This window comes from Rhinatrema bivittatum, chromosome 4 (genome assembly GCF_901001135.1).
Source record: "Rhinatrema bivittatum chromosome 4, aRhiBiv1.1, whole genome shotgun sequence".
Lineage (NCBI taxonomy): Eukaryota > Metazoa > Chordata > Amphibia > Gymnophiona > Rhinatrematidae > Rhinatrema > Rhinatrema bivittatum.
Genome location: NC_042618.1, coordinates 158,358,122 through 158,380,185, shown reverse-complemented (window position 1 = coordinate 158,380,185; position 22,064 = coordinate 158,358,122). Strand labels below are relative to the sequence as shown.

Sequence of the window (22,064 nt, the reverse complement as noted above, 5' to 3'; positions counted from 1 at the left end):
TATGCCATCTCACTGTGCCCTGCTTCTACTTATAATGACACCCCCCCCCCCCCCCCCCCCCACCTGCTGAGGTCTCCAGTGAGATCTTCTCCTAGGCATATGAGTCACCTCCTCACTGACCATCTGACTCAGCCAACCTTGCACTACTTAAGCCATCTTGTTCAGTCCGTCAATGCCTCTTCATGGAGTCACCTTTAGTTCTCTGACCTGGCAAAGCTTACCTTGTTCCTTGCCTTGTGGCCTCTGGGCGTGCTTTTGCTTTGTGCCTTGTTTTGTAGCCTTCTTAGGCTTTTCCTTGCCTTGTGGCCTATTCAGGCCTTTCCTTGTCTTGTGGCCTCTTGGCATCCTCTCACCTTGTGCCTTGTCTTGTGGCCTATCCAGGCCTCTCCATGGCTAGTGGCCTTTGGGCCTTAGGCCTAGCAGTCTATGGGCCTTCAGCATTGCTGCCTTCTGGCCTCAGTGTTCTGTGAGTCTTTGTCTAGTCCTTGTCTGGTCTTGGCCTTGTCTGTCTGGTCTGTCCTGCCCTGTCCAGTCCAGTTCCTAGTATTCATTGCTTGCCTTGCCATTGCCCTGTTTTGCCCCAGTCTGTACCTAGTCCTAGTCCCTGCTCAGTATCCTGCCCAGCCTACATCTGCATCCAATTCCAGTCCCTAGCCTGAGTCTGTAACCAGTCCACAGCTTGAATCTACAACCAGTCCCTAGCCTGCCCAGTCTTAGCCTGTGTCCAGTCTTCAGCCTGTATCTGTATTCAGTCCCAGTCCCTGTTAAGTATCCTGCCCAACCTGTGTCTATATCCAGTCCTCAGTTCCAGCCTATATCTGGCCAGTCTTGTCCAGCCTGCTCCAGTATTCAGTCCTTAGCTTCCAACCTGCCTCTGCCACAACGTTCAGCCAGGTCCTGCCTATGCCTGCCTTGCCTTGTCCAAACTCTCCAGCCCATCCTGCCTTAGCCAGCCTGATTTACCTCCATCATGATGTTCTGCCACTGAAGCCAAGCCCTACCGGCCCCCAGAACCTAAGGGCTCAATCTGCAGAGGAGGGAGCTGGCTAGGCAGAAGATAAACACCAGTCTAGCAGTGTGGTTCTGCCCTGTTCCTGAGGAGATGTTTCCTGACCCAAGCAGCATCACTCTTCCTCTAACTGCAGGGATGGAGGTGTTGCAGGAACAGTTTGTGTTTATTAAATGAACAATTCCTGTATTGCAAGAAGTGTTCCGCACCTGCAAATCAAGCAGCTTCGGGGTTAAAGGGGCCTTGGAGAGACTAAAGACTAAAAGACACTGAATAGAGAAGGCAAAGAAATACCTGGTATCCTAGAGTCACCTGACATTGGAAGCCAATGGAAAATGGAGAGACCAGGAAATAGCTGCATGCACTGCTCAGCCAATCCCAGAGAGAAGAAAAAGAAATTGCACTTTTTTCTTGTTTGAATTTGCCTGGGAGTTCCCAGAGAGGAGAAAGAAAGAGAGAGAGACAACAGCAGAGCAATTTAACATTTGGGAAATGTCAGAGAGCCCCAGTGGAATAGAAAAGCTAGGAGCATTGGTCAGAGGAAGACAGTACTGGGGGCATGAGTACCTAAACATACAGGGAAAAAGGACGTGGAAGCTGGGGACGGGCTGGCTTGGCCACCTCCTCCCTTCTCCAGTGTGATTTGCAGAGCAACATGCACAGAGACATTGAGGAGGGTGCCACTGGATACCAGGTATTTCTTTTTCTTCTCACCATTGTGGAAAGGACATAGCCATAAAAGGTAAATACCTAAACATAGGCTGTAGACAGTGAAGTAAATCCCTGAGATATACTGCAAGCAGGAATAGAGAAGCGATAGGTTGCCTATTCCCTGAAGGAAGTTGAACAGAGCTTAGTGCATTCTGAAGGACTGTTACACTGCACATATATCTGATACAGAGCCTTCTATTTTCAGCACCATTTTCCAGACTTAAGTCATCTGACAATGCCTGTATCACCAGAGGCCTCAGGAATTTTTGTGCACATAAATAGACTGAAAGGTGTATTGTGTTTTCAACAACTGGTATACAGTATACTGTAGAATTTATAGCGGGTTTCTGTGTCTGAATTGGAACAGATGTTTTGATATTACTAATCCAATATTGATGTGATATTTTTTATACTAAAATCTTTAAGTATTGTTTCATTCTTTGCTTTGCTCTTTTCCCCTCTATTGTTTTATTGCCTGTTAGGTGTTTTGTCTTTGGTGATTTCCTGTTTCTTATGCCTGCTTATCAGTAAAATATATAAAGGATTGCATGGTGTGGTGACTGCTTTGTGTATCCTCTGCCGCTGGAAGGGTAAGAGGTTAACAGTGTTCATTGGGTGCTCTAGGCTGGGACCTGAGCTGGTGAGGCGGTTCCTATTATCGGAATATCCTCATCCATTTCTATTGCCCACATGACTCCACTATGGAGGTAAAGTGTTTTTCTTTCTGTGGCTATCTCCCCTTTCCCTTGGCATGCAGCTGTACTGTTTTATCTGAGAGGGTTGCTATACCAGGGTAAAAGTAGGTGCATTGCTCCAAAACATGCCTGCCTTTACATACATTTTTGAGATGTTCATGGAACTGGGTTAGGCAGTAACATGCATTGTTTTTGCAGGAAAAAGTACCTGCAGAAAAATCAAGTGCAAATCACTGCAGTAGTGTTCCCTTGGAAATTTTTGAAAGAGGATTTGCTCATGCTTTCCCTTTGAGAACTGGTGCACAATCCACAGGTAAAAATATCCATCGACTTTGCACCTGCCAGCATAGTTTTCAAAATTGATCCCATGATGGAAAAAAAAATGAGAAACTGTTACTAAAGTATATTAACTTAGCACTATTCATGTGTTTGTTGTAAGAGCTTTTTCTAAGAGAAGTGCAGCTCAGAAAGACCCAAAGCCAGATCACATAGTTTTCATTGTTTGTATTTTCCTTTTTATTATTAACTAGCAGGACATTCACAAAACCATAAAATTTGCACGCACACGCACACATTCACACCCGTATCTTTTCTTTGCCTGGCTGTTATTTTTGTAATTGCAATACTTAGTAGGGATTTGCATTCGTTTAACACAAATGCGCAAAATGAGATGAATAAGGCTGATTTATTTCATTCAGGTGCGCCCCCAAATGAAACAAACCTTACTCACCTCACTTGTTTTAAATGAATGCATCGGGCCTTGGCTTAGGCTCGAGACTGGGGCCTCACCTAGGGCATAGGCTGAGGCCCAAGGCATGGGCCATGGCATACACACGAGCATGATGCAGGCACTTCAGCCTAGGAGCCCAAAGCAGGGGCCACAGTCTAGTCCCAAGAGTGACACTGGGGTTTCATAAGAACATAAGAAATTGCCATGCTGGGTCACACCAAGGGTCCATCAAGCCCAGCATCCTGTTTCCAACAAAGGCCAAACCAGGCCATAAGAACCTGGCAATTACCCAAACCCTTAGAAGATCTCATGCTACTGATGCAATTAATAGCAGTGGCTATTCCCTAAGTAAACTTGATTAATAGCCGTTAATGGACTTCTCCTCCAAGAACTTATCCAAACCTTTTTTGAACCCAGCTACACTAACTGCACTAACCACATCCTCTGGCAACAAATTCCAGAGCTTTATTGTGCGTTGAGTGAAAAAGAATTTTCTCCGATTAGTCTTAAATGTGCTACTTGCTAACTTCAAGGAATGCCCCCTAGTCCTTCTATTATTCATCCTAGGCCTAGACTGATTCCAGGGCCTCGGCTGAGCCTCCCAAACAAACTTACCTGGCCTCAGTCTAGGCCCAGGCCTGGGTAGTGATGCAGGGCTCTGACCTGGGGCCTGGATCACAACGCCAGGGCTTGAGTCCAGACCCAGACCTGACACTGGGACCCAGATCCAAGGCTGGGTTCCAATACCTGTGCCTTGGCCTAATGTCAGGACCAGGCCTGGAGCCTGGGCCTTGCAGCAGCTCTGAGATGTCCAATGTCCTCTTTCTTTGTTCTTCAACTGAGGCTGTCCATCGAGATCAAGCCAGAATTAATTAATGGCCCCAGTTGAAGAAGAAAAGGGGATGTTGTTGCCTCAGAGCTACTCTGGGCCTGTGCCTGGGACTGACCCTAGGCCGAGGCCCAGGATTTGGGACACAGCCTCCAGGGCAGGCTCCGGTGTCAAGACCCAACCTCCAGGTCAGGCTGTGGCATCGGGCCTGGGCCAGGGCTTCTATATAGCCTGAGGCCAAGGTGCCAGCCTTGAGTAGGCCAAGGCAAAAGTGTCAGTGACTTACCATGGCCTCTCCCTACACAAGGCCAAAGCTTCAGCTTGGGCCTAGGCTGAGGCCAAGGTATCAGGACCCAGCCTCCAGACCAGGCCCTACCATCAAGCATGGGTCTGGGTCGAGGCCCTAGCATCAGGACCTGGTCTTTGGGCCAGACAGCAGCATCGGGCCTGGGTCTGTGCTCTGGTCTAGGACAAGGCATTGGCCTTGCATAGGCCGAGTTCGCAGTGACCTACCACAACTTCGGCCTACACAAACCTGAGGCTTTGACCTAGGCCTAGCCTCACCAGTGGATCGTCACTGGACCGGGTAAGTGGGGCCGGTGGGAATCCTGGCCCCAGCATTTTTCTGAGTGGGTGAGAAGCCTTGGGAGGCCCCATTTTCGGTTGTTTGGTTGTTTTTGTTTTTTATTTAAAAATTTGATTCATTTTTTCACATGAATGAAACAAATCAAACATTCCACGAATTAAAATTCATAGGAAAAAAACCCTCCTGAAAACGAACCAAAAAATAAAAAGAAAACTTTTTTCCCCTGGACATCCCTGATACTTAGTGTAACCCCCCTCTCTGGCAGAGGGTCCCTGATGCAGGACTACAGCAAAGTCCCAGGGTTGTCTTTATTCTCACAGATCTCTATCACTCTCAGACACCAAACTTCAGCCCTGGAGAGCTGGGGTTCTCTGGTGGGGAAGAGTCCTAAGCTTCTGGGGCCCTATGTGTTGTGGTGGGGTAACTAGGCTGAACAGCCACATTCACTCTTGGTTCAGTACTCACAGTGAGGTGATCTATTGATCCAAAAGAGCATGCTTGAAGAAAAACTCAGAGTACAAGGTTAGTGTTCAAATAATCAAAAAGTTAACTTAAGCTTCAGAAAGTAATATCCAGGCAATGATTCTAAAAATCAAAAACAAGATAAGAAAAATACCAATAAAACAGAAGTATGTTTCTCTCTCCATAGTGCCTCTTTCCTAAAAGGATCCATGACCCTCCTTCTCTCCAGAATGGCTTTCCTGATAAGGGTAGGTACGTTTTTTTTTCCAATTCCAACATTCACCATGGTTGATGGCAAAAATTTCCCAGCTTAAAAATAAATGGAATGAGGCAAGATGGCCACTGTATGAGAAGGATGCCGATGAGCTTCTCAGTTACTTTTCTGAATTTCTGAATGAAATTACCTAAAAAATGCTGCACACTAAAAGAAAGGCATGGGTAAGGGATATTACAGCAAGTATCCCTTTACCTGCAGCGAATCAAACTAAAATTGAGGAGTTTTACGGTGCCTTACCAGTTAGAAATCCCAGAGATGTGGCTGCAATAGAGAGAGAAATGGAGCAGATCTCTCTCCTAATGGCCGACGAAATATCATTGAGCCCAGGAGCTCCGGCAACACCCTCACCTCCAAGTAGCGGGGTGCTGGCTGCCGCAAAAGGCTTGGATTTATCCCGAGAGACTCCCTCAGAAACCCTTGAGCAACAAAGACTCCAAGGAAGACTCGAGGAGGAATTAGAGTCAGCGACGATGGAGCAGATTGTCGAAGGGGCTTCGGCATTTATTGGGCAAGGAGAGAACATCTATAATTCGAAAGGAAGAGCAAGTCTCGGCATCTTCTTCTGATGGATTGTCAAAGGGAAAGAAAATAGAGGTATCTATGGAATGGACTCGGAACATAAATTTACTTAAACCAGAGGTAATAACATTGGATAGTCTATGGTATGTTTTGGTTAACTTGGAAACCTCAATAACATCTCTTACGAGTGTTGTGTTGGAAACAAAAAATACTTTAAAACTGAATTCATCTGAATTGCATATTCATGACACTAAGATCTCTGAATTAGATTAAAAAAATTGATAATGTTGAGAAAATTCAGCAACAGCTGGTACAATCCGAAATGATTCAATAAAAAAAAAAAAAGAAAATGTTCAAAATTCAGTTGGATACGAAGATAAGAGTACTTTCACCGATTGAATCGCTGAAAAATTATTTCCTTACTAATTTAAAGTTACCTGAAAAAGCTTTACCCATGGTGGCCAAGGCATACTTTATATCGAATACATAATCGGAACCAAGATAGGAGAGCAATATTTCAGAATCGTCTTTGAATCTAACAGATTTCCTACAGAATTCTCAAGAAAATGAAATATTGCATAGAGGAACATTACTGGTTAAATTTACATTTGCTACTGACAGAGATAATGTTCTAAGATTTTTCCTACGAAACTGTTTACAACTGTTCTATAGCCAGAAGATTTGGGTATACCCTGATTTAACAAGGGTTACCCAACTTTGCAGGAAAAAATTCCTGTTAATGAGATCTGAAGTACAGGCAAAAGTAGGACATTATTAAGGTTCCCTTGTAAATGTTTGGCTCGATTTAATGAGGTTAAGTATGTATTTTATGAGCCGTCTCAATTGCGAGCACTCCTGGATACTAAAGAATGATTGACCCGGACATAAAGTAATAACTGGATAACTCTATATTTCTTTTTACTAAATTTCACTCAATCTGCTCTATATTGTTCCTATATCTTGTCTCCCAAATTTCCTTTAAACAAAAGGGATATTATTATTATATTCAAGTTGTAACACATATGGAAACTGTTGTTACTATATTTCCTTTTTTCTGTTTTGTAAGCCCTATTGAGTTCAAGAATTGTTCTTGAAATATGATAATTTGTAAATGCATAAAAATAAAATAAATAAATAAATGGAATCTCCAAGGTACTTCTCAAAATACTCAAATATCCCGATCTGTCTTCCACCTTGCTGTAAACTGGACGCAAGATGCCAAAACAGGGATACCTTCCTTCCAGGCTGTCCTACGGTGGATGCCTTCATACAGGTCCCTATGATAATGAGGTGGAGGTGGCAGCCAAGGAACAGACATCACAGGAGGGCTGATGCTGGAAGTGGCAGTGCTACTGGTAGAGCTAGAGAGTTGAGAGGATGTCTATCCATGCCGCAAGCCTTTCCAAAACCCTCATTACTTAATCCAAAACACCTTGCTGCTGCTTAATTTAGTGCACCATATCTGGAATGGCCTGTGGAATGGTCAGGTCCACCCAGTCCATGGCAGTAGCAAATTGGGAAATGGATCCTTGTGCTGTGGTATGGTTGGCATGGATGGACGAGCAATCCTGTACAACCCACACCGACAGCTAGTGGATAAACCCTGAGTGGGACGGACTGGAATTTCACCAATACCAACCGTCTCCCCTACAGGTTGAGCCCTTGGGTTCTGATGGCTGGCAGGAGGGTCCCTGGGGCAATAGCAAGAGAGAGTGTCCAGGTACAGGTGAAGGTTGAGGCAGGTAGCAGATAGCAAGATCCAGTAGACAGACTGGAGGTTGTGGCAAGCAGCAGACTGTGAGATCTAATAGGAAGGCCAGAGGTTGGGGCAGGCAGTAGACAGGCGTAGGTCAAGTCCAAAGCAAGGGGTCAGGTCCAAGAGGGTCAGAGAACAAGCTAAGGTCAAACCAGGAAGTCAAACCAAGGGAGACAGGATGAGACATGGGAAGGTACATGGACAGACCACAACACTGAGGACTTGGACTGGGCAGGGAAGACAGATCAGAACACAGAACAACACCAGGAAGCAGGATCATAGAAGCACAAGCAAACAGGAACACAGGCAAGCAAGACAGGAAGAAGCAATGCGCTCTGAGGAGCAGATCACTCAGGAGACCTGTTGCCAAGGCAAGGAGTGCAGCAAAGCATAGGTTTAAACGCTAGATATGGGTGACATCATCCAAGAGCGACTCCTGCACTTTCCCGCCTAGTCGCATATATTATGTGCGTACTTATGCGTTTATGTGCCTAAGGCCTAGGCACATAAACGCATAAGTATCGACAAAGACCCCACCGTTGGCTTATAATGGTGCCGTTCTGCTGCGAAGACAGGCTGGACACTGGTGAGTGAGACGGCTGGGGGAAAGCATCTGGGAACTGCAGATTCTAACAATATTCAAACTTCCTACACAGTTCTTAAGTCCCTCTATTTTTCAGGATTCCCTGTCAGTGAAAGACAAGGCCCTGAGCAGCATTTAAAAATCTTTAACAGGTACATTAATGATCATGCTGGACACTATGGTTCCAGCACAACTTTACTGATATTGATAATTACTTGTAAGTAGTAGTAGTTCTTTGAAATCCATTACATATTTCAGTTCCATTACATTTATGACTTTTTGCTAATGTTTTAATTTAGATCTTCTGTTTCCACATCCGTTTTCAATTGCAGGGGTAGTTTTGGAGCTCTCTCCCAAAATTGGTGGAATAGGATTTTTTACTAAATTTACATGGCATACAATACAATACAATCCTTTTTGTCATACCTTGATTCAGATGATTGCTCCATATCCAATCTTCTCCGAAATATCCTGATGATATGTGGTGGTTTACATTGAATAAGTGCCACAGTTCTCCTTTCCTCCTTTTTCTCTCCTCTTCCCAGGAATGAATGTGACTCCATGCCTCCTGTTCACCTTTGATGAGTCCTTGGATCTCTATGGATGAGAGCCTCCTGAAAAACTCCTTTCTTCCTCATATTGACTAAATTTTCCAGGCCATTAATTGCTGGATCACGCAAAACATTCCAGACTTCCAAAAGCAACAAAAAGTGAAGGAAGGCAGCATAAAACTTTTTCCAAAGCAAAGTCCAAAGAGAGGTAAAAACAGTTTCTCAAAAGAGAACATAAGTTACCCTTTCTTCTTTCCAACCAAGACCTTATCCCTTAAGGTTAAGGGTGCTGTCTTCTAAATCAAAAGGGAACAAAAGGAAGAATTGGAAAATTCCAAACTGCCTCTTCAAGGGTTAATTAAGAAATCTATACCCTTCTACATATTTCCCCTTTTTTATAGTAGTAATGAGTAACCAACACAACAACCCACATGAGGAAGCAATACACCAACTAAAGATGCTTCTCTTCTACCTATACTGTCGATATATTCCGCCTAGTAGAAACCCAGTGGTATTCTTTACATTTCCTTCTCAGTGTGTCTGTTGAAGATCCTGAAAGCTGAAACCATGCGGATGAAGCTGCAATATGAGCCTTAGATTGCAGGAATTGTGAGAGAATGTGTCTTTTCAGTTAAGTGGAGTAAGCAACTACCTGATTTTACAGTAAAGGGCTTTGTGAAACTGAATTGCTTTATTGAAAAAACAGAAAGGAAAAAGTTTTCTAATAAGTTGTGCTGTTAGTTTTCTTTCCTGGACAATTGTTCCTAAGAGAAGGGGAAGATAAATGAATCCAGTAACTGAGCTTTTGATATTGCAACCTTTCAGTTTTGCTCTTGCCAGAGATGGTCTCCTTTCTAACGTTTCCCTTATTTATTTATTTTGTTTTCTATTTGATTTATATTTCACTTTTCAGGCACTTCAAAGCAAATTATATTCAGATACTATAGATATTTCTTTGATATCTCTTCACTATGGAAGCTGGTGGGATGGATTATACAGATCTGTAATTGGCTTTGCACTGCTCCTCCAAGGTAATCTATTCCCTGTTTCCTCCATTTTTCAGCCAAGTTGGGCCTCTTTAGTTGCATTCTTCAGTAGAAGTCCACCGGGCATGCTTCACAGCTAAAACATTTGTGATCGTAAAGACTCTTTTTTGGATAAACTTTATAAATGTAGCCCCCATCCTGGTTAGCTTTTGGGCATGGCAGCACATAGGGTGGATCATAGACCGTGCAAGGCCCCATGACCTCCTAGGTTTCTTGCACAGGAGGGAAAAGAGTCTTTTCAAGGCCCATAGTTGGGTTTTTTTTTTTCTACATGCAGGGGCTCTTTTCCATACCAGTCTATACACTAAAAATCACTCTTCACTCCAAAAACTATTGTTCAAAATAGTATTTACTGAACTGGTGGCAGGAAAACAAACTGGAACACCAGTGGTTAATGCTCCCCAGTAACAAAGTCCAAAAATTCAAAAGACAACTCATTCTCTTTAACACACTCTTTCCCATAAATGTAAGTTGTTTGGGACAGGTACCTTTGCATTCTGGGCCCTCCCAGTACCTTTTGAGGCCATAGAGCTTCTCATTTTCTGTCTCTTTTCTCATGGATGAGCTTATGGTAGATTTGCTTGATCAACCAATACTGTGGATTTTCCCTTAGGTCTCTCTGGTACAGAATTCCCTCCTCTCTTGGATCTCTTCAGAATCTGATACTTTCTTAGGAACACATCTTTCCAACTCTCTATGGAAACCCCAAAACTTCTTCCTTCTGGATTTTTTCTTCTGGGTTTCAACATACTCTGTTCCTGGAACCCTGAAGTTCTCCCCTCTTCTTTTCCCCAGACCTTCCCTGTGAAGGGATAAGGCCCACCAACTGTCGTCTTCAAGGAAGAGAGACATGCTACCCTCAGCTTTGTGCTAAGGCTGATTCTTGACTCCAAGCTTCTGGACTTTATTCACTGTATTACATAGATACAGGGGTTTTTATATACCCTTACAACTCCTCCCAATGGGGAGTGGTATACTATGTTAACACACCTCACTATCCTGACTTTCCACACTACTGGAAAGCAGATTTGTTCAGGCCTCTGCTGCCATTCCACTAATGGGCACCCACTTCTAGTAAGGAGAAAAATTGGGCACCCTGTCACATCAATTTTTATGGAAGTCAAAGACTTATCAAAAGGTTCAGATACTGTGTCAACAGTGAAGCCCTGAGTGGGTATGAACCCTTGTTGTTAGTTGGATAAGGCAGTGGAAGAGGGAAAAACCTTTGTGTTAGGTGATAAACTACTATTCCATCTCATTTTCTGATACAAAAAGATCCTCGTATTTGACATTTCTTATTCTATCAAATAAAATTTAGGAGTTCAACAGATTCCTAGGTAACTAACCCTACTACTATATTGGAAGGCATCTAGTTCCTAGCTTTACAATAAACATGGGAATGTTACTTGTAGTGCAAATCTATCAAATTGTTAGACACACATAGATCCTTCCTGGCTATACTGAATAGTGACAGTGATTGTCAATAGATAAGGACCTCTTTGTCCCATTTGGCTGGTTTTCTTAACCCCACCTAGATTCCATCCCCTCACTTGCACTTACCATTGTTCTTTGTGTCATTTTTTAATGTATTTGGCTCCTACAATTTGTCTCACCTATCCAAGCTTGTGCTCCAGGTGAGTTACAGCACTATGAAACAAAAAAATAATCATAAAAATACCAAATACAGAATATTTACAAAACATGTAAATAAACATAATAAAATTATGCATACTTATAGTCATACCAGGGAATCAAATATTTCTAATATACATAACAAAATTAATATTTAATCTGTGAAAATATCATGACAAATAACAACTAAAAATTGGAGAGCCCTATAAGCAATGGCTGAATGGAGGAATATTATGTCATAGAAAATGCATAAAGAATATTGATAAAAGAAAAACTTAGTTTACGAAATGTTGCTAATATATGGATAATGAATCAGCAAAGATAAGTAATATAAAAAAAGAATACAGTATCACAGTAATCCTTATATACATCAATACAGGTAAATATGATGATATTAATACAGAAAGAAATAAGGATAAGATATTATACAAAAGACACTTCCCTCATAGGTCTTCTTTCTACAAGCAATGTCTTTGAAAATCTGAAAGACTGCGAGCCCAGAGACCCTTAAAAAAACTAGCTGTTTTGGATTATCCAAAGAAAATTGGCAAATGCAGCTCCTTATAGATCTTATTTTTCTGACTTAACTTCAGGGTCTACAAGCATTAGGTATTCTGTTTGCACTTTAAGAAAAAAGTTTAACCAGCTCATTAGGAAGGTATTTCAGTACTAGTCTTTGATCTTCTCAGTTGTTAATGTTACGGCGGTGGCTGCTGTGCTACCGCCTCACCACCAGGGGTCCCTCTAGGGCTAGCTTTCCTGACAGGCCCAGTCCATCTCCTATGTCCACTCTATGCTCTGGGTGTGCCCTCTTAACCCTGCCTGACAGTTGCCTCGGTGCTTCGGCATCGAGCTCACCTGGGCTCCCTGCTCTAGCCTGCCTTGCGCGGCCTTCGGGCCTATCCTTGCCTTGCCTTGCGTGGCCTTCGGGCCTATCCTTGCCTTGCCTTGCCTTGCGCGGCCTTCGGGCCTATCCTTGCCTTGCCTTGCCTTGCGTGGCCTTCGGGCCTATCCTTGCCTTGCCTTGCCTTGCGCGGCCTTCGGGCCTATCCTTGCCTTGCGCGGCCTTCGGGCCTATCCTTGCCTTGCCTTGCCTTGCGTGGCCTTCGGGCCTATCCTTGCCTTGCCTTGCCTTGCGCGGCCTTCGGGCCTATTCTTGCCTTGCCTTGCCTTGCGTGGCCTTCGGGCCTATCCTTGCCTTGCCTTGCCTTGCGCGGCCTTCGGGCCTATCCTTGCCTTGCCTTGCCTTGCGCGGCCTTCGGGCCTATCCTTGCCTTGCCTTGCCTTGCGTGGCCTTCGGGCCTTTCCTTTCCTTGCCTTGTGCGGCCTTTTGGCCTTCTTCCTTGATTTCCATACCTGGCCTACGGGCCTTCCGTGTGTGTGTGTGTGGCCTACGGGCCTTCTGACCTGCCTTGCCCCGCTATTGGTGTGTGGCCTACGGGCCTTCCGTGTGTGTGTGTGTGTGGCCTACGGGCCTTCTGACCTGCCCTGCCCTGCTTACTGTGCCCTGACCCAGCCTGGACCCAGACACTGCTGACTGCCGCCTGCCCTGACCCAGCCTGTACTTGACACTGCCACTTGCCGCCTGCCCTGACCCAGCCTGTACTTAGACACTGCCACTTGCCGCCTGCCCTGACCCAGCCTGAACCCAGACTCTGATTCTTGCTGCCTGCCCTGACCCAGCCTGGTACCTGACTCTGTTCGAGCTTCCTGTCTCTCTCCACCTGGAGCCACCCTGCTGGGTGGTGTGCACGACTCCTGTCCGGAGCCCAAGCGTAACAGTATGCCGAAGCCATCACATTTTCCAGGGGAAGAGATAGGTCTGTGTCCTGCCGGTGAGTCAACTTTTCACTAATTCAAGATGCCTCCTTCTTTAAAGTTTTATACCTGCAATTCCTGTCAAACTTTGAACTATCCTAGCTATCAGAACTGTCTAGCCTGTGAACTTGTTGGTCAGGAACACTGGTCATGCAATAACTGCAACAAGAAAAATGTTTCTGTCTATCAGGAGTGTTTGAACTGTCTGGCTCCTAAACCAGGGTGGTGGAAATGCTCCTGTCTCCCGTGTTTGTTACCTCCAGGCAAACCCTGCCCCTGTTGTTCTGCTCTAGGACCAGCTGTGCAATTAGAAAAAGCTATCAGCTCTCCTAATCAGTATTCTGTTTCTGGCTCAACTAAAACAGACATTTTTGCTGGCAGTTTGTGGGTAGAAAAACCCAGGACTTACCTGGCCAAGAAGGCTTCTGTGAGACCAGTGCTAGAGCCTCGGGAACAGGTTTCTCTACAACGGAGAGAGCTGATTAACTCTAGCAGGGCTCAGCTTCCCACAGCTGCCAAGTGGACACTAACGAGCACCTTCCCTAGACGTCCTAGAACTGCCTGTGCCTTCTCTAAACTGCTCCTCCAGAAACAAAATCAGGAGCATCAGACTTTGGCTCGAGGTATCAAGCCCACGGCAGTACAATCTGTGTCTTCCATGCACACTACCTTTAACCATGCTACTCTGCCATCTGAACCTGCTGCACTACCCCGAGAAGAGCCTGAGTCTGCTGAACCGGCCCTGCTGCCGTCCTCGGAGGGGTCCGCACCAGCCCTGCTGACAGACTTTCTAACTCTGCCATCTGAGCCTGCCGAACCGGCCCTGCTGCCGTCTTCAGAGGGGTCCGAACCAGTCCTACTGACAGACTTCCTGAGTCAGCCATCGGAGTCTGCTGAACTGGTCCTGCTGCCACCCCGGGAGGGGTCCATACCGGTCCTGCTGCCACCCCTGGAGGGGTCCATACCGGTCCTGCTAACGCCCCGAGAGGGGTCCGAGCCTGCTACAATGCCCCGAGAGGGGTCCGAGCCTGCTTCATCGCTCAGAGAGGGGTCCGAGCCTGCTACAACGCCCCGAGAGGGGTTCGAGCCTGCTTCATCGCTCCGAGAGGGGTCCGAGCCTGCTACAATGCCCCGAGAGGGGTCCGAGCCTGCTTCATCGCCCCGAGAGGGGTCCGAGCCTGCTACAACGCCCCGAGAGGGGTCCGAGCCTGCTACAATGCCCCGAGAGGGGTCCGAGCCTGCTCCATCGCCCCGAGAGGGGTCCGAGCCTGTTACAACGCCCCGAGAGGGGTCCGAGCCTGCTTCATCGCTCCGAGAGGGGTCCGAGCCTGCTACAATGCCCCGAGAGGGGTCCGAGCATGCTTCATCGCCCCGAGAGGGGTCCGAGCCTGCTACAACGCCCCGAGAGGGGTCCGAGCCTGCTACAATGCCCCGAGAGGGGTCCGAGCCTGCTTCATCGCCCCGAGAGGGGTCCGAGCCTGTTACAACGCCCCGAGAGGGGTCCGAGCCTGCTTCATCGCCCCGAGAGAGGTCCGAGCCTGCTTCATCGCCCCGAGAGGGGTCCGAGCCTGCTACAACGCCCCGAGAGGGGTCCGAGCCTGCTACAATGCCCCGAGAGGGGTCCGAGCCTGCTTCATCGCCCCGAGAGGGGTCCGAGCCTGCTTCATCGCCCCGAGAGGGGTCCGAGCCTGCTACAACGCCCCGAGAGGGGTCCGAGCCTGCTACAATGCCCCGAGAGGGGTCCGAGCCTGCTTCATCGCCCCGAGAGGGGTCCGAGCCTGCTGTACTGGCCCAGCTGCCGCCCCTGGAGGGGCCTGTACCGGTCTTAATGCCGACCTTGGAAGGGTCCGGACCGGTCCTACTATCGCCTCAAGAAGGGTTACGGACTATTTCTCTGCCCCAGGTGGGGTTTGTGTTCCCCTTGTCACCCCAGGAGGGGTTATGGAAATCTGCACCGCCTCTGCTACCCCAGGAGGGGTCTAACCCTGCCGCCTTGTCCCAGGAGGGGTTATGGACTATTTTTCTGCCCCAGGTTGGGGTTGTGTCTGCCTTATCACCCCAGGTGGGGTTCTGGACTGCCTTATTTCCTCGGGAAGGAGTTGACCCTGCCGCATCACCCCCGAAGTGGTCTCCCGGTATTCTTGATTACCTCCTGCACAGATGGGATCCAGGAGGAGGGGGAGGCCTTGAGGGGGGGGTACTGTTACGGCGGTGGCTGCTGTGCTACCGCCTCACCACCAGGGGTCCCTCTAGGGCTGGCTTTCCTGACAGGCCCAGTCCATCTCCTATGTCCACTCTATGCTCTGGGTGTGCCCTCTTAACCCTGCCTGACAGTTGCCTCGGTGCTTCGGCATCGAGCTCACCTGGGCTCCCTGCTCTAGCCTGCCTTGCGCGGCCTTCGGGCCTATCCTTGCCTTGCCTTGCCTTGCGTGGCCTTCGGGCCTATCCTTGCCTTGCCTTGCCTTGCGCGGCCTTCGGGCCTATCCTTGCCTTGCCTTGCCTTGCGTGGCCTTCGGGCCTATCCTTGCCTTGCCTTGCCTTGCGCGGCCTTCGGGCCTATCCTTGCCTTGCCTTGCCTTGCGCGGCCTTCGGGCCTATCCTTGCCTTGCCTTGCCTTGCGTGGCCTTCGGGCCTATCCTTGCCTTGCCTTGCCTTGCGCGGCCTTCGGGCCTATCCTTGCCTTGCCTTGCCTTGCGTGGCCTTCGGGCCTATCCTTGCCTTGCCTTGCCTTGCGCGGCCTTCGGGCCTATCCTTGCCTTGCCTTGCCTTGCGCGGCCTTCGGGCCTATCCTTGCCTTGCCTTGCCTTGCGTGGCCTTCGGGCCTTTCCTTTCCTTGCCTTGCCTTGTGCGGCCTTTTGGCCTTCTTCCTTGATTTCCATACCTGGCCTACGGGCCTTCCGTGTGTGTGTGTGTGGCCTACGGGCCTTCTGACCTGCCTTGCCCCGCTATTGGTGTGTGGCCTACGGGCCTTCCGTGTGTGTGTGTGTGGCCTACGGGCCTTCTGACCTGCCTTGCCCCGCTATTGGTGTGTGGCCTACGGGCCTTCCGTGTGTGTGTGTGTGTGGCCTACGGGCCTTCTGACCTGCCCTGCCCTGCTTACTGTGCCCTGACCCAGCCTGGACCCAGACACTGCTGACTGCCGCCTGCCCTGACCCAGCCTGTACTTGACACTGCCACTTGCCGCCTGCCCTGACCCAGCCTGTACTTAGACACTGCCACTTGCCGCCTGCCCTGACCCAGCCTGAACCCAGACTCTGATTCTTGCTGCCTGCCCTGACCCAGCCTGGTACCTGACTCTGTTCGAGCTTCCTGTCTCTCTCCACCTGGAGCCACCCTGCTGGGTGGTGTGCACGACTCCTGTCCGGAGCCCAAGCGTAACAGTTAAGAGACATAAGATGTCTTTTGAGGTTATCCTAACTCTTTATCAGCTCATTGATACTAGGGAGTCTCAGGAATGAAGGGGAAAATAAAGATGGTGATAGTGTCATGCCTTTACAATCCTTGTAGTTAAATTATAGGTAACATAAATATATATATATATATATATTGATCCCCAATTATCAATGATTGGGGCCTGCTCTGATCCAATGCTCTCTTTACATCATAAGGTCTTCTGGAAATCTAGCTCAGCTGCCTAAAATTATCTTCTTACAAGACCATGGCCGATACAGTACTGACGCGTAAAAAAAAGTGTGGCAGTGTCCAGCGCCCACTCATTTGACGTGTGCACATTTTGGGTTGCAATCCGCTCGATTCAGTATTCAAATTAGACGCAAATCCAAGCAGCACCAAAGGAGCGCCAAAAGCGTCCCTATCAAGTGGTAGGCGTTCACAATCGATTTTACTGTATAGGATGTTATAGAGCGCCTATACAGTATCCAGGGTATGCTGCTTCTATACATGTCATTTCTATGGAACGGGAAATGTCATTAAGGATGGCGGCGGCCATCTTTGATTGTATTGGGACCCTTACTTTTCAATATATTTATAAATGATCTGGAAAGAAATACGACGAGTGAGGTAATCAAATTTGCAGATGATACAAAATTGTTCAGAGTAGTTAAATCACAAGCAGATTGTGATAAATTGCAGGAAGACCTTGTGAGACTGGAAAATTGGGCATCGAAATGGCAGATGAAATTTAATGTGGATAAGTGCAAGGTGATGCATATAGGGAAAAATAACCCATGCTATAGTTACACAATGTTAGGTTCCATATTAGGTGCTACCACCCAAGAAAGCGATCTAAGCATCATAGTGGATAACACATTGAAATCGTCTGTTCAGTGTGCTGCGGCAGTCAAAAAAGCAAACAGAATGTTGGGAATTATTAGAAAGGGAGTGGTGAATAAAACAAAAAATGTCAAAATGCCTCTGTATCACTCCATGGGGAGACCACACCTTGAATGCTGTGTACAATTCTGGTTGCCGCATCTCAAAAAAGATATAATTGCGATGGGGAAGGTACAGAGAAGGGCGACCAAAATGATAACGGGAATGGAACAGCTCCCCTATGAGGAAAGACTAAAGAAGTTAGGACTTTTCAGCTTGGAGAAGAGGTGGCTGAGGGGGGGATATTATAGAGATGTTTAAAATCATGAGAGGTCTAGAATGGGTAGATGTGAATCGGTTATTTACTCTTTCAGATAATAGAAAGACTAGGGGGCACTCCATGAAGTTAGCATGTGGCACATTTAAAACTAATCGGAGAAAGTTCTTTTTCACTCAACGCACAATTAAACTCTGGAATTTGTTGCTAGAGGATGAGGTTAGTGCAGTTAGTGTAGCTGTGTTTAAAAAAGGATTGGATAAGTTCCTAGAGAAGTCCATTACCTGCTATTAATTGAGTTGACTTAGAAAATAGCCACTGCTATTACTAGCAACAGTAACATGGAATAGACTTAGTTTTTGGGTATTTGCCAGGTTCTTATGGCCTGGATTGGTCATAGCAGAGAAACTAAATTAATTCTTTACTTTGGCCTTCATTGAGGAAAATACTGAAGGATACTGTAATGGAAGAGCTCCTTCACTACCAGAAAGAGAGGGAGAGAAGATGTCAACCCTAAGCAAATCGAATTGGACTCTGGGTAAAAGGGGGGTAGCTCCAAAAAGAGGAAGAAAGACAGAATAGGGCGCAGAAGGGTACGTGGGTATCTCTGCCCGTGTTGAAAAGGACAGATTAGAATATCCAATGGGGAGAGGGAGGTGGTTCTTGCAGGGAGAGAGGGAAGGGTGAACCTCCCACACCCTTTCAGGACATAGAGGGATTTAGAGAGGAACAGGATGAGAAGGAGGCAATGCACAGCACTCGAGGAAGAAATGGAGACAAGGCTGGCAGCCATCGAAACAGAAGAGCCGATAAAGATAGAAAGTACTCCTGAGTTGAGGAGGTGGGATTACAAATATAAGGAATTAAGATTTTTTTTTCTTACTTTGTATTGATTGCTAGCACAAGTCCTAGCAGCATTGTTTGTTAGCAGGAGGTTGTTGGCTGAGGTTTTTTTTTTTTTGTGCTTACTTAAGCTAAGGTTGTTGTGTGGGAACAGAGTAAGCAGAAGCTTAATATATAAATATATACATTGCATATAAATTCAGCTGACAGAGAGTGGTGACAAACAAACCATGGGTTAGCAGGACCCAGTGCCTGCAGATTCTATGGACTTAAAATTGTACATTCCAAAGAGAGTATTTTGCCTAAGAAGTTGATCTGCTTGAATGGGAGTGACCCTTGATTTGAACACAACTGTTTATTTTGGAGATGGTGCTGGGGCTTGAGCTCATAATGAGACATTTAGAAGAAAAGCTTTGGGACTAAGATGCAGATCTACCTTAAGGTGGATTACTCAAAACCCCTGTGCAATTAAGTATCTGGGGACTGTGCAATGCCAGGAACTCAGAATTGTGTGTTTAAGAGATTTTTTTTTTTCCAAAAAGACTGATCTACCTTACTGAGGGGGAACTGGGATCAGTGCACAGTGGAGAGGTTTGGAAACTGTGCATGCATATGAGTTCACAGGGATACGCTCCAAAAGTGGACAAGAAAAAAAAGGGGGATTTTTTTTCTCTTTTAAAAGGAGATGGGACTGTATTAAGGGAATAACCTGATGAAAGAATACCATTGTTGGCTCTGGAGATTATATGTTTTCTTTTTAGTTTAATCTTTATTGTATAAGAAACATAGAAACATAGAAATGAAGGCAGAAAAGAACCAAATGGTGCGTCCAGTCTGCCCAGCAAGCTTCTGGTAGACATAGAAATGAAGGCAGAAAAGAACCAAATGGTGTGTCCAGTCTGCCCAGCAAGCTTCTGGTAGTATCTGCCACGCTGAACAGGTCACCCCCCCCCCCATACTTATCAGTTTCCCAGGCCATAAAAGTCAGGGCCCTTGTTTATTGCTGTCTGAGTCTAATTCCCCATTACCTCTTGCCATAGAAGCAGAGAGCAATGTTGGAGTTGCAGCAAAAGAATCAGGCTTATTGGTTAAGGATAGTAACCGCCGTACCAGCAAGTTACCCCCATGCACTCTTTTCCTCATTTCCATCCTCTAGCCTTTAGGGATCCACAGTGTTTATAAGGAGTAAAGGATGAAACTATCTGACTACAAGGGAGCTGTGTTCTCTAATGGTGAAAAATAAGAAAAAGAGAGAGCAGCTCCCATTATTTGACCCAGTAGCAGGCCTAGAAGTTGACAGATACCCATGCCAGAAATGATATTCAAAGGTGAAAATTCAGCAGAACTGAAACACATCTCAGTGTACCTGGAGGATGTAATAGCACAAAGTAACAAATTAAAGAGTAACAAATTACTTGGACCAGATGGTATTCATCCCAAAGAACTGAAAAATGAAATTGCAGACCTGCTATTGGTAATTTGCAAACTATCATTAAAATCATCTATGGTACCTGAAGACAATGTACCGCCCATTTCTGAAAAGGGATCATGGGGTGATCAGGAAACTACAGACCAGTGAGTCTGACATCTGTCCTATGCAAAATGGTAGGGGTGTGCATTCGTTTTGAACTTAAATGTAAAACGCAACTTTTTTTTTTTTTAACTTAAAAAAGTGATGAGGCGAAAACGATCGGATTTCCAACTTATTCAACATAGCTATGTTGAATAAGTTGGAAATCGTGATTGTTGATCCTAAATAAAAATTTAAACCCCTCACCCTACTTAATCCCCCCCAAGACTTACCAAAACTCCCTGGTGGTACAGCAGGGAGTCAGGACGCCATTTCTGAATTCCTTTGCGAGGAGCACGTGACGTCGGCGTCACGTCGGAGTGACGCGGCATCACGTGATTCCCCGCGCGATCGCTCCGGGACCCTCGTTGCACCCAAAAGGAACTTTTGACCCCCCCCAAGCTGGCCAAAAGTTCCTTTTGGGTGCAACGAGGGTCCTGGAGCGATCGCGTGGGGAATCACGTGACGCCGCGTCACTCCGACGTGACGCCGACGTCACGTGCTCCTCGCAAAGGAATTCAGAAATGGCGTCCTGACTCCCTGCTGTACCACCAGGGAGTTTTGGTAAGTCTTGGGGGGGGGGGATTAAGGAGGGTGAGGGGTTTAAATTTTTATTTGCACGTATGGACATAGACTCAACTTATGGAATTCTCCATATGTCCATATTGACCACAAATGGGACCCCCTTTCGACTTATGGACTTATGAACATAAACGTTTGCTCTGCACATCCCTACAAAATGGTAGAAACTATCATAAAAGACAAAATTGCTGAACACATAGACAGGAATAGTTGAATGGGACAAAGCCAACATGGATTTAGCAAAGGGAAGTCTTGCCTCACAAATTTACTACATTTTTTTGAGGGCGTAAATAAACATTTGTATAAAGGTGAGCCACTTGATATAGTGTATATAGATTTCCAGAAAGCATTTGACAAAGTCCCTCATGAAAGACTTTTTAGGAAATTAAAATGTCATGGGATAGGGGGTAACTGGTTAAAAGATAGAAAACAGAGAGAAGGGTTAAATGATAAATTTTACCAACGGAGAAAGATGAATAGCAGAGTGCCCCAGAGATCTGTTTTGGGACCAATACTTTTGAATATATTTATAAATGATCTGGAAATGGGAACAACAAGTGAGAGTGATTAAATTTGCCAATGACACCAAATTATTCAAAGTTGTTAAATTACATGAGGATTTTGAGAAATTGCAAGAAGACCTTGCAAAACTGAGAGACTGAGCATGCAAATGGCAAGGAAATTTAGTGTGAACAAGTGCAAATTGATGCATTTAGGGAGAGTAACCCATATTATAGCTACTCAATGCAAGGTTACACATTAGGAGGCACCATTCAGAAAAAGGATCTAGGCGTCATCGTTGATAATACATTGAAATCTTTTGCTTAGTGTGCAGCAGCAGCCAAGAAAGCAAACAGAATGCTAGGGATATTTATTTATTTATTTATTTATTTATTTTTGTTATTTGTTTAAGGTTATTTATTTATTTAACAGCTTTTAATATTAAGTAAGGAATGGAGAATAAAACAGAGAATATCATAATGCCTCTGTATTACTCCATGGTGCAACCTCATCTTGAATATTATGTGCAGTTCATATTTTATTTATTTATTTATTTATTTGTTTACTTATTTATTTTTATTATTTATTTAAGGTTTTTCTTTACCGACATTCGTCAGGCACATCATGCCAGTTTACATGGACAAGGGTAACAATGTAAAAAATCAGTTACAAAAAACAAGGGCGTAGAAAACTGGGAGTTGCGAACGAAAGATACATATAGATCGGAGGAGAGGCATGAGGACGGTAATATGAGAACTGATACTGTAGGATATACTAGAGGGAAGTAACAAAGTAAAATTATATACAAGTCATGT

At 45.9% G+C, this 22,064-nt stretch overlaps 1 long non-coding RNA gene across 5 annotated transcripts in view; it reads left to right on the top strand.

Annotated features, from left to right (window-relative positions):
• Nucleotides 1-1,345: 1,345 nt before the first annotated feature.
• Nucleotides 1,346-22,064, top strand: part of LOC115090206 — a 60,765-nt gene continuing 40,046 nt past the window's right edge. For 2 of the 5 annotated variants that reach the window (XR_003856339.1, XR_003856336.1), the window contains exons 1-4: nt 1,346-1,703; nt 2,614-2,728; nt 5,210-5,270; nt 8,703-8,916. This is a non-coding gene — a long non-coding RNA (uncharacterized LOC115090206). Of the gene's footprint in view, nt 1,752-2,613; nt 2,729-5,209; nt 5,275-8,702; nt 8,917-22,064 lie in introns of all 5 variants that reach the window. The other 3 variants (XR_003856340.1, XR_003856338.1, XR_003856337.1) reach the window with 3 other exon arrangements.